At 41.1% G+C, this 13,771-nt stretch overlaps 1 pseudogene; it reads right to left on the bottom strand.

The window, feature by feature from the left end:
• Nucleotides 1–5,469: 5,469 nt before the first annotated feature.
• On the bottom strand, nucleotides 5,470–10,931 carry LOC110735780 (annotated as a pseudogene).
• Between the last annotated feature and the right edge of the window lie 2,840 nt (nucleotides 10,932–13,771).

The raw sequence follows: 13,771 nt of genomic DNA, 5'->3' as shown, positions 1-13,771 counted from the left end.
ACAATGTAAAAAAAAAAATCATCATCACATTCAAACGCAAAATAGTAGAATAGCAAAACCGACTGCGTCGGTCTGTAGATTAAAAATTATCAAGTAAAAATGTTAACCGGACCCCCGTCCGGAAGAGAAACATACAGAGATACACGACACGCGGGCCGGTAAAAGAAGTTGTAATAAAAAGGAGAAAAATTCATTGTTGTTCCTTTTGCTGCTGTTGCTCTGGCTGCTGCTCCGGCTGTTGCTCCTGCACCTGCTCCTGAGCCGGCGTTTGAGTCTGCGCCGCCTGCTCACCCTCTTGTTCTTCAACCAAACCTGCCCATTCCTCGAAGGAAGCAGGCGGGTCCAGTCCAAGGACCTTGGCATCGTATACCTCTGAGGCATACTTGTACCTGAGGTCGAAGAACTCATAGTCATAGTCCGGGTGTATGAGCCCCCAGGCGATCTTCATGCGCTCCTCATTGTCAGTCTCGTTCTTAGAAATCAGGCGGCTTTGTTCTTTTTTAAGCTCTTCTTTATGAGCCGCCTGAGTAGAAGCAAGTTCATTTTTGAGCCGGTTGACATCAACACGAAGGTCGGCGTTTTCCTTGTCAGCTCCTTCTAAAGCCTTGAGATCGGCTTGGAGAGTTTTGACCTTCAGATCTAGCGCACCCGCCCTCGTCTTTTCCGCATCAACAGCCGCAATAGTTTGCTTCAACAATTCCTCCTATTCCAACTCTCGCCGTTTAGTTTCCATGTCATATCTAATGGCATTGTATTGGGAAACATCAATGAGCTCAGATGCCCGTCTCTGGGCATCCCTTACCTCCTTTTGCTTCTTGCGCAAGGGGACCTGAAGCCCGTCAACTCTCAGCATCACCTGTGATATCAGCCGGTAGAGGAATGTTAGAATCTATCTTCAAACAACTGAAACGGTAAACAAAGAAATTACAAGAAAGTAATGCATCCGGTATAACTTACCTCAGCCAGGAGAGAAGTGATCCGGTCAATGTTGACTGTATGCACAGCCGGCACTGCCTTTTTCTCGGTCCGGGTCAGGGTCCGGATCATCCTCTTGGCATACTGTTGATAGTTGGGCCGGCTGGAGGTAGCATCTGCAATTAGAGATTTATCTGTCAGGTGTTGAGCATACGCCTCGCCAATATTCTGACGGCTGCCAGAAGAGTCCCCGGATTGGCAGGCTTGGGTCTTTACGCGCATAGGCCCAAGCGGCCAGGGGGGATCAAAGGTAAAAGTCATACCTTTGTCGGACTGTGGGGTAGAATCACCCCCAGCCGCATTGGAGCCAGTACCCGTTTGAGTCTGGCCAGCCGGAGTCGCCGGCTCCTTCGCGCTCTCATCCACCACTTCAATGGTGGGAGCAATACCACTAAGGCTTTTGCCTCCAGTGGTGGGCCAGCCTCCTGCAGGCGGTTTGGAAATAGTCATAGCCGGCGGGGGGACCAACATCTTTAATACCTTAGCAGCAGGCAGAGGAATGTCCCCCGCCGGTCTTTTGACCATCTTAGACAGGGAGCGAGGAACACCCTTGTTCCCAGCCTGCAAATATACAAAACCAACCGGTTAATATCAACACAGTATACAGATGCTACAACCGGTGAAAAGGAGAGTAAATGTTACCCCGCCGTCTTTAGCCGCCAGCTGCGACTTCTTTTTCTCAATTTGCTCCTTCCGGAGCAGAGCGGCTGAGGTAGCCGGTGTCTTTTCCTTTGGTAGCTTCTCCATCGCAACTCCTGCAAAAACAAAATGGTTAATATTTTGTACAACATACCACCATCAGGCGGCTAGGGCCGGTGGTAAGTAAAAACCTACTCTTAGGAAACATGGTGCTAAGGTTGCAGGCGGAGAGAAATGCCTCATCCTTGAACCAGTCCGGGTGGGGCACCCAGAACTGAGGAACTATTATCTCACTCCCATCATCCAGGCGGGAGGTTGTCTTTTTGAAGAGGCCCTTCTGCATGATTTTATCCCATGCCTCGCTTGGCACTCTAGGCAGGGCACACTTCCTACCAAGCAAAGCTGGGTGTTTATTGTATCTACGCAGCCGGCGATTAAGTTGAGGAGATGGAGAAGAGACGACATAAAATTTGCTCTTCCAGCTACTCCATTTGGACGGTTTGTCCAATGTCATCATATATTCCGGGTGCGTGGTCAGAGTATACCATGCATTCCACCCACCCGGCGCCTTGCTGAGGTAATGCATGTGCGCAAAGGCTTCCCAGCTTGGTTTGACATCCTGCATCTCGCAGGCGGCAATGTATCCAAGTATGTTGACCCATGAGTTAGGGGTCAACTGCCATACGCCCAAATCGTACCCCCTTAATATGGCTTTGATGCAGTGGTGAAGGGGGAAACGGAGGCCGGCTGTGAACGCCGCCTCATAGAAGCCGAAATAGTTGTCGGCATTGTCTACATCGTTGGTCCATACGACGCTTGCCTCAACAGGCGGGACAACCACTTCCCAGCCTTCCCCTACCGGCTTCTTCTCCAAGAAAGCAGGGATCGTGGCGTTTAAAGTAACCACATCCCTGGCAGACATGGTCATGTCGGTAGGGTCATCAGCAGCCGGCCACTTATAAGCTTCTTCGTCTATAGGGTCAGCCGTCCCAGGAGACTCCTCATCAGGGCCAGACTCCTCATTACCGACTAACCCCTCTTCGGATCCCTCTACGGATCCCTCACCGGTTTCCTCTCCGGATTCCTCACCGTTGGAACCAGAGCTATCGAAGATACTGTCACCCGGGGTACTAGGTGTACTTGGAGAATTTTGTGGAACTTCCTCATTAGGACCCACCTCAGCCGGTTCCTCGGCTTGTTCTTGATTTATAGGGTCAGCCGGGTCAGCGACTGCATCATCGGACTGATAGTCAGGGTCGATTGCCGTCACTCTGATCCGAGCCATTTTGTCCTGCACATGAACAGAGACGGTCGGATTCGATGTAGGTGAAGGTTGTTCCAAGCACCCCCAGACGACAATCCCAGTCCTAGACTCAGCCATTCCTGGTGACCGGCTGACCACAGTCGTAGGCTGTGCCGTGTGTGCATTGGTGGAGTCCATATCCTAATGCTATGCAACCGGAAATAAAAGAAAGTGACAAGTATAGGATGCAGGCGGTACCTTTGACGATTGAGATTTGTTGAGATGGTGGTTTGAAACCTCCACAGGCGGAAGTCTCCGAATGTGTTTGAAGCTAAAATAAGGAAAAATAGATCAGATATATTTAATGGAAACTCATTCAAAGGCCCCCCAAGCGGTGGATTCCCGGATGAGGTAAAAGTTAGATTGATCAAAGGCACCCCATACGGTTAGATACCGGATGGGGGCTATTTGTATGTTTGAGAAAAAGCTAAAGGCTACTCAAACGACCCCCATACGGTTAAATACCGGATGGGGTTTATTTGCATGTTTGTGAAAAAGCCAAGGCTGCTCAAACGACCCCCATACGGTTAAATACCGGATGAGGTCTATTTGCATATTTGAGAAAAAGCCAAGGCTGCTCAAACGACCCCCATACGGTTAAATACCGGATGAGGGCTATTTGAATGATGTTTGAGAAAAAGCCAATGCTGCTCAAACAACCCCCTAACGATTAGATGCCGGATGGGGGCTATTTGAATGTTGTTTGAGAAAAAGCTAAAGGCTGCTCAAACGACCCCCATACGGTTAAATACCGGATGAGGGATATTTGTATGTTTGAGAAAAAGCCAAGGCTGCTCAAAGAACCCCCATACGGTTAGATGCCGGATGGGGGCTATTTAAATGATGTTTGAGAAAAAGTCAAAGCTGCTCAAACAACCCCCATACGGTTAGATGCCGGATGGGGGCTATTTGAAAGTTGTTTGAGAAAAAGCTAAAGGCTGCTCAAACGACCCCCATACGGTTAAATACCGGATGAGGGCTATTTATATGTTTGAGAAAAAGCCAAGGTTGCTCAAACAACCCCCATACGGTTAGATGCCGGATGGGGGCTATTTGAGTGATGTTTGAGAAAAAGCTAAAGGCTGCTCAAACAACCCCCATACGGTTAAATACCGGATGGGGGCTATTTGTATGTTTGAGAAAAAGCCAAGGCTGCTCAAACAACCCCCATGCGGCAAAATGCCGGATGGGGGTGCATTGAACGCATCTTTAAAATTTCTTTGAAAAATCCAGAGACAAAGGATGATGACCCAACTGGCTTCAAAACCGGTTGGGGTTTTTGAAATCGTTTCTTGATAAAAACTCAGAAGTACCCCAGGCGGTGTTAAAGGATAAATCTATTGGAGGAAGGTTCAAACACCCCCCAGACGGTGTTAAGCCAGATGGGGGTGTTTAGAATGCATAATGCTCAAGTTGAAAAACCCCTCAGACGGGGCTATGCCGGCTGAGGGAGAAGATTCAACAAATGAGATATGGGTTAAAGGCCCCCCAGGCGGCATGCAACCCGGATGGGGTGAAATGCTTGAAATCGTCAAAAGCGAAAGTAAAAAGAACAAGGACAGCCGATACCTTAGAGACTGAAGAAAGGGCACCCAACCGGTCGCCGGATGTGCTTAATTTGAAAGTGTCGGATGCAGGAAAACTAAGGAAATAATGTAGCCAGTAGCAGAGCTCTCTCAGAAATTTTTTGAAAATATGCAAAGGTGAGGAGGAGAGAGAGGGTGTCTTGTATTTATAGAAGGAGCAGAAGACGAAACGATGCCTTCTGCCCTAAAAAACTTGAAATTTGAAAAAAAGGAGGGAAGAAGACGAACTGTCTCCTCCCATATGTCTGACACTTGTCACAGGTGACACGTGGACATTCCACGTCACACCTGTGAGGGGCAGATGTTTAGGGTAAAAATACCCTAAGACACGTTGCCCAATAAAGGCCTGCCACGTGTCAAGCTTGCAACGGTCAGCAAAGGCCCAATCCCTTTGCGACACGTGTCATTGTACCCTAATTGAGGTACAGTTCTCCCCTACTATAAATAGTAAGGGCAGACCTCATTAATGGGGATCGAATCATTTTCCCACAAACCAACAAAACACAAATCCCCTTGCAAACGCTTTTAATCGAGAAGCATTTACTGTCTTATTTCCTCATTTAGAAAGAGACTAACTTAATCTTCGGAGGCGGAACACCCCAGCCCCAGCCGGAGTATTCCGTTATTTGTGCAGGTACAGACGAAGGAAGGAGCATACTAGGAAATTGTAACTCTCCCGTAGGACACATAAAAAACCCTCAAACAACCCTTACTTTTAAGTTCTGTGTTTATTAGTTCTTAGCATTTCTAATTTATTAAACCCCTCAATCCTTAAAGCAAATCCGAAAAAAAATTCTGAGATTTGCCCAGAACAAATAGCCCCGCACAATTGAGTATAGTCTTGGGCATGATCTCATTTGTTATATGGTCTAGACAAAATTCAATCTAAAATCTTAAGTGACACCACAAACAACGAAACACTACATCCAGTTTGTTCATGGAATTGATGAGCAATTATGAAGGGCTACGCTAGAGTTTGAAGTAGATAATCATTGTATCGGATTGAATAAATACTATATAGATGCTAAGCTGAAAGGTGTTTCCTTGTGATTTGCATTTCAATGCAAGAAGGCAAGAAGCTGATTTTTTTTTTTCTTTAGGAAGTGAGCTTCATTTTCCATGACAGAGGAAAATTGGATTACAGGTGCAATGATAATGTGCAATTGTGCAAGACATTGGAGTGTAATGTGAACGTAAGTATGTAACTAGATTTTGCAGCAAGTTCCTAATTAGTCAGATTGAAACAGGCCTATTGCTGAATCAGACTCCAGGGCGACTAGTGATTAAAACTTCAGAGGGTTTGAATCGGCATATGCAATCTGCATATTCAGCATACTCCATAAAATTTTCACAGGAAAAATACGTTGTATATGTTTGCTATATCTCTGAGTCTATATATTTCTGATGGACAAAAATCAGACCCTGAAACTACAAAGAGGGAAGAGATGCTGTTTTAATCCCTGAGACCGGTGAAGATGAAGTAGTTGCATTGTCGGTCCGATTCTTCTCACCCCAGTGCCACAACATGCTTTCCCAAAAGCAGAAGTTTTCAAAGCATGTTTCCAATCTTGGATCCTTGATCTTTATCTTCCAGTGGCCGTCAGTGTAATTTGCTTTCTCAGCCTGCCTTCTATCCCATTCCAATGCTGCCGTCTGCTTAGACCTAAGCAAACAGTATTTATGCAAGTTCTCAGGCATCGCATCATGCACCTTCCACCAAGTTTTATGCGCAATATCGCTGGCAAACTCATCCAACAATTCATTATTCCAGTTGCAATCATAATCCTGAAAGCACAGCCATGGTTTCAAGCCTAGGTAATGGATCACATAAAGTACTGGTGGATCTGCACCAAATAACCGGGTTTTCAATTCTTTCTTTTCAGGCTCGTCACCCTCCCAGTAATGCTTCAAAAAATTCATTTGCTTGGGAATTCAATGCCACCACGTGAAGATCTCATTCAAATAGCCTTGGTCCCCACCATTGTACGATTCAATCTCATTAATGTGGTCCATTAGTAATTGAAATGTACAATTACATGGCTCAATTACCATAACCCCAGAGTTGAAAAGAGTAGCATTGTTCCCTATGGCAGAAATCTCTGGCAACCCAAATAGGAAGTCGAGATTTCGGAGTATAAGAAGGTCTGCATCTATGAAAATGATCTTGTCATAATCAGTTAGCTGCCAGAGACGGAATTTGCTGTAGTTCCACTCATTATAGGCTTCTGGTTCAGCTTTAGGGTTCCTGATTCTTTGGATGGTTTGAATTTTCCAACCTGCAGCCTCAAGGCCACCTCGGTGATAATCACTAATTGTGTCAACAAGTATGACTAAATCACGAGTTGAACCGGACATTCTATGCTTTCTGCTGCTGCAATGGCTCCACATACATATACGTGTGCTGAATGAAGGATAGTAGCATATGCTTCTCGATGTGCAGCTCCAGAAGATAGATAGGCTGATATAAAAGTTCAAGTTAAAATTTTAATCTTTAGTAAATATCATGCAGCATACAGAACACTTGATCATGCGTACAACCATACTAGGAGGTTGAAAAGTATACAATAACAATAGAAAGACGTAATGACACCATTATTCACAGGTAATTCAGGGCTGAAGGAAAGTGCATTTAATAATAAACTATTGGTACTCCTTATAAGGAAAGGCATATAAACAAGCTAAAATAGTACATGACTATCATCCATGGAAATTTGGACATCTTATTCTAAAACTGTCCAAAATTTCCATCCTTTTCAGTTAGCTCTGAAGGATTCAACCCCCTCACCCTCCCGAAGTAAAGGGGAAAAATTCATTGGTTTCTCCTTGCATAATTTTATTTGGTCATAATTAAGAATTGTGAAATAATTTAAAAAAAAATTCACTACATTAACCCAGCTTTACATAATTGTATGCAAACTTTTAAATCAAATAAACGATAAAATGACAAGAAATGATTTGCAGGGCAAAAGTGCACTCTGCACACTTTCCAGAGCCAGCAATATTTTTTTTTTTTTTTTCTATTTCAATATTTGTCCCGATAGAATGTTTCTTTCAAAATTCAAAAATCATATAAAGAAACTTGTAATACCTCAGTCAATGAAATACATTTATCAAAATGGAATTGCAGGTATTTATGTATAAGTCTAACTGAGCTTTTATCAATATCCTGGCTAATTGGCTTTTCTTTCTCATTCATTAGAGTGAAACATCTGTGTGTCTGTGTTAAAGTTATGTCAGCACAGGAAAAAAGAAATTACCAGCATGAAATTTAATCGCAAAGCAATTTATTGTTTAACAGCATACACCCTTCCACACACCTTGTGCACATGCTAAAGTGTGCCAACAAGGACTAACAGCATCCTCACCAAATTGAGTGGCTGAACTAAGTATAAGCCATGTAGCTAAGAGTCTAAGATTACCTCATACTAATGCCACATCATAAATTCAAATAGAACCACATACACATCCAGAGTTAAAACAAAACATTTCAGCACAACGAATATTTATCTTTTAGATCTTAAAAACACAAGAGACAGACTTGCACCAATAGAATAACATCTACAAAGACATAATACCTTTTGGATTGAGAGGGAGCGCAAGTTCACATGATCCAACAGGAAGCTGAATCTTTTCTCTTAGGGTATTGAGATTGGGCTTGTACAGCCATGCATTCCCAGCACGCGACACAAGTTCCTTACAGGGGAAGAGATTTGGGATAGGAAAGCAATCAGAAATCAACAGTATATGCAGATCATATGACCCCTTAGCAGATGCAGCAAGTTTTGCTGCAGCAAGCTGTAAGTGCAGCCGTGCAACATCTCTCCACCCTTTTCCTAGCTTGTTGCAAGGCAACTTCACAGCAATAAGATCCATACGTGCATTTCTAGGAGCCTGAATACTGGGAAGAGAAGGACAACTAGGTATCTCAAAGTTTTTTTCCTCGTCAATCCACTCAGGATATAGCGTTTCCCAAGTCAGACTTTTAGGAACATGGTCCAGATGCAAAATCATATGCTCAGGAGAAGGTAACATTTCCTGCCAACTATCAACTTCGCTTTCCTTGAAATTTAACAAGCCTATAGACTTATAGTCATCCTTATCATTAAGAGTTTCCATGACTTCGGAGATGTGATTCCAATCAATAGCTAGATCAGATACATAGCGCTTGTCAACATGACTATCCCCTCTCTATCTATCTACAATGCTCATCCTGCATTCATAAAAATCCGTGTTAAGAAAATTGCATAGAATAAATGATAGTCACTACTATAAAATTCAGAAAATAAACATAGGAAATGTGTGAATTCAAAAGAAGAAACCGACAGAAGCGGTCACTGATTCAGATAATGCAAAATATAGCAGGAAAGCTAAAACCTTGAATTAATTTGGAATAACAAACTATAAATTGACATAAATAGAACTAAAACCAGAGGAATAGCTCAAAGAACAGTGAAATAGAAGAAACTTACTGAGAATTGGATTTCGACATATTTTCTGTATGCTGAAGGGATGGAGAGTGAAGAAGTGTCAAAAATATTACAATCAAAATGACAATTAGGATGAACTTTAATGGGGTAAACTTGCAGTTACTTGGAAGGAAGTATATGATGCCTTTTCTACATCTCTACTATCTCGATGTCTTAGAGACCTTCTTTTGCTTGATTCTTCGCTGAAAGAAATCAAAGAGACGGAGAAACATTAGCAAGCATACTATTTAGACTGGCAAGGGCAGTGTTAAACCCAATTTTACTAACAGTGCTCACATTCCCTTATACTGAGAATTAGAATGTAAGGAATAAGACAAACAGGCTTCTAACATGTGTAATCAAAGAAGATAAACGCGAGATCCAAACTGTCAGATTTTCTCTCTATATCTATATACCAACAAGTTTAACAGAAATGTAAGAGAAATGAACATATTATTGCTCAATAAACTGGTTCAATGAATCCTAGTTATCCTACACTTTATTGCCAACATTATGAAAAGTATACTAGCTCCTACACCCCATTGTTTTGGATCTAAAAATGAAGTTAAATTAGCTCCAAAAGTTAGACAATGACTGGAAAGCATTTATATCCTATTACTGGGTCGTAATTTGTATACTAATATACTTCATATATGACTAATTGCAGCTTCTCTCCCAATTCCCCACAGCCCCTCCTCCACCTCAAACACACACACGTAAACAATCACAAGAAGTAGAACAGCTTATCCCACTAAATACAAGAAATATAAATGACTGCTTTGTTTTGTTCAGTAAAAGTCCTACATCATCCCCGTATTCAATACCTATGTTACTTGGACTCTTCACTAGTTCATTGCACCTCAAGTAACCGTGTCAAATCCTCAACACTCCAACTTGGGAATGGATTCTTCAAACCTTCATTTTAGTCCAAAATCATGACTTACTTTCAGAAAATAGCCGAGTCAAACAATGGGAGCACATACCTATACCAGACATGAGTATCCGAGCTGTAATAACTTAGCAATCCTTCAACAAATAGCTAGGTTAGGAGCCTAAATGGGGAAGCCAACATCCCTCTGCACAAACCCTCCCCTCCACTCTCCACCTTTGCCTACACCTTTCAAGGCCAAGCCTAAAATCTCATAAAAAAATGACTCCCCAAAATCCCATCTACCCTTGATGAACAAGGTTCAATGACTAGCCCCATCATCATAGAACATTCATATACATTGTAAAATAATTTGAAAACTCGAAAAGCCGAAACCATGAAAATCCAAATGCCATATGAATCAACATTAAACTACACAAAAGCATAGCATCCTTCACAGCAAAGACCCACAAAAATGAGCATTGTAAGAACCCACAAAAACAATGAAATGCCCATTAAAATTAAACACCCCAAAAATTGAACTTATACTTAATGATCAAACAGTAAATTCCACCGACAGATAACACACATACAAAATCATACTACTCTAAGAGCGAAACACAAAGTTAGAGAGAGAAAGAAGACGAACACTGAAGCAGAAACACGATGACGGGCTTCCGGGGCTTTTGGGGATGAAGCAATTGAACCTCTCATCTTCTACGTTACTTGGGATTTTGATGAAAAACTGCCAGCAAAAAAACACTTACATCTGATCAAGTAAAACCCAGAAAATTGCAACAAAAAGCAGTTATAGCATAGTAGTAAAATTGAATGCAAAATGGGGAAGATCACAACTGAGAATTGAAGGAGGAGAGAGAAAGTGAGAAGAAGGAAATGAAATCTTGGTTTATTTAGTAGGGAAGTAGTAGGAAGATGAAGCAGCAAAAATTTGTATGCCGGGAATTCGTCAGTAAATTTTTTTAATTTTGACGGCTGAATGACCAATTATCTTAAGAGGTGGGTAGTGTCAGAAGCAGGAGGAGAATGGTGAAGTCAGCCTATAAGCGTTTTTTGTTTTAGTTCCTGTTCTAATTTACTAAAAACAATGGAAATGAATTGAATTGAACTAATTGACGCTGAATTGAACTAAACTGAATTGAAATGAATTATTTATGAGAAATTAGGAACTAAAATGAATTGAAATTAAGCTGAACAGAATAGGCCCTTAAAGTTTTAACTGTCTTTATGGGGCCTACGAGTAGAGGGTGATAATGATAATCGAGTCATTTGAAATTTGTACTACTCCGTATCTCTTTTTAATTATTTGCTCCATTTCTTTCGGCCACGTATATCGATATTAATATTTGATAAATAATATATTTAATTATTAATATGTATGCATTCTAACAATTGAAAATTAATAATCTATTCATTGAGACAATTTCAACACATGTTCCCAAGACTATATATTTTCTTTATGTATAAATCACAAATAATAGTTTACTATTTTCTTTATGTATAAATCACAAGTAATACCCCGTATTTTTGAAACGTATATTCTAATTAATTAATTATTATTTTCTAAAAAGGATATTTTAGTTATTTATTCTACTATTTGAATTAGAGCCAAAATAATATTTGAATTTTGGCGCCAAAAGTATTTTAAAACTTAATTATTATTTTTGGATTTTGAATAAGATTTATTATCTATTTATTTTATTTTAAAAATCGGAATATTTATATATTTTAATTAAAGAAAAATATTTTATTATTTATTTATAAGGGCCGAAAATTCCTAATTCAATTACTATGATTTTCGGATTTTCTATGTGTAGCAAATCTGATTTTAGTTATTTTGTTAGTGAATAATTGGTATTTTCTTAATTAATTATTTTACACAATAAATATTATTTACACAATCATTTTAAGCCTTAAATCTAGCAAAATCTTTCCTAAATACTACAAGGATGTCCTAAATTTCAGCCACTTGGTTGGATTTTTGGGTGATTTATTTTGGTAAATTGTATTTTTAATAATTATGGAAAGTTTAATATCAAGGTGAGTAAGAATAATAAAATCTAGCAAAATATCCAAGTAATTTCCTTAATTCTTTTTACCAAAAATTCTTCCCACATTCTCTAGCCATAAATTCTTGTATGAGCTAACCTATAAATACCCCCTCATACCTCTCATATTCTTCACACCAAAAACACAATTCTCTTATTTTCTCTTACTCTTCTTCTCCTCTTTTCTAAAAGAAAATCAGGCCGTATATCTTTAGAGTCAATTTTCAAGCACTTCTAGTCAGTTTTGGGGTTTTTCTATTTCACAGAAAATTGTTCTTCTCAAAACATCCTTGAGTTTAGGCTCAATAATCACCTAATTCGGATTTATATTGAAGAAATTATGGCCTCTGCAAGTTCTGCATATTCTTTCCAACGCAAATCCAATTTTCTTTAGTTTCTCTTCTCCTTTCCTTTTCTTTTCTTTCTTGTGCCACCACCACCAATCAACATGACCGCCACCTCCAGGCACCTGCCGGAAGGCTGCCCTACCTTGCCACCACCTCTCTCTCTTTCCCTTGGTTTTTTACCTCTTCTTCTCTTCTCTTATTTAATTAATTATTATTATTATTATTATGGGGGATTTATAAAAATTATTATGAGTGGTTTTAATTAAATAAAATCAGATTTTTATTCATGTTTATGAAAAATAATTTGAAAGGTTCATGTACATATAGTTGGGGGGTTTTAATATATTTGTTGTGATTATTTGTTAACCTTATATTAATTAAGGTTATATTTATTTGTAGAGTGTGTTTGATCCAAGTGCTTGAAGTTTCTTTTGTTTGCTAAGCAAGGACCAAAAGTATGTTTAGGTGGCTAGATACCTTTGAAAGCGATTGGTTTGTGTTTAGGGTAAAAATTACCCTGAACACGTGGCCCAATGGCCCGCTGACACGTGTCAGTCCTAGAGAGGCCCAATGAGATCCAATCCTCTGCTGACACGTGCCACTTGAACCCTAGAAGGGGAACTGATCCCCTTCCGCTATAAATAGAGGAACATACCTCATTTATTAGGCATTCATAAATACAAACATGAAAACCGAGCAATATTAATTGCAGAATTCTCTCTGAATCAGAGAGAAGTATTTTCCTTTTCGCACGTATTTCAATCCGGACGTATACTAACTTGATCGTCGGAGGCGGAGCTCCCACCAACCGGAGTCTTCGTGCTTTTACAGGTACAGACATCGAACGCGCATACTAGGAATTGTAAATCTCCCGTGGGACTCCAAAAAAACCCCGAAACATTTGGCGCCGTCTGTGGGGAGAGTACTTCCTAGATGGCTTCAGAGTCTGTACCGCTTGAAGGCAAACGACCAATGGCCGAGTCTGAGGTCCACATAGACCAAGATAGTGGTGACGACTTTGAAGTCAACACCTATGTGGCCCCAGACGGGTCCTTCAGAACAAGACACACCCGTTCCAAAGAAACAAAGGAACGAGGTGAGGACAAGGCTGGTCCAAGCAGCCCAACCGGCAGACCGGCTGGGAGACCCCAGGCGGTGGAGGGTGCTGCCCCTATAACCAGAGACGAACTCATGAAATTCATGACGAGCTTCAAAGGGGAGATCAAGAGCCTCATAAACAAGTCAACTGACACCATTAAGGGTCAGTCGGCCAAGAAGCTTCCTTCCTCCGGGAAGAAGGCGCTGAAAGATCGTGTGCCTACTCCTCACCCTAAACCAAAGAGGACAGATGGGCCCATGATCGATCTATCCAAGCTTCGCTTCCCTGAATCAGGGCAAAGGAAGCCCATCCGGCAAGTACAACCGGATGAATAAAAAAAGACTTACTCAGACGCCCGAATGTTCATCCAGGAAAAGAGAAGTCAACAACTATCTGCGTCGGCGTCAATGTCGACTTACCCA

Source organism: Chenopodium quinoa, unplaced genomic scaffold (genome assembly GCF_001683475.1).
Source record: "Chenopodium quinoa cultivar QQ74 unplaced genomic scaffold, ASM168347v1, whole genome shotgun sequence".
Lineage (NCBI taxonomy): Eukaryota > Viridiplantae > Streptophyta > Magnoliopsida > Caryophyllales > Amaranthaceae > Chenopodium > Chenopodium quinoa.
This window is presented reverse-complemented; position numbering and strand designations above follow the sequence as displayed.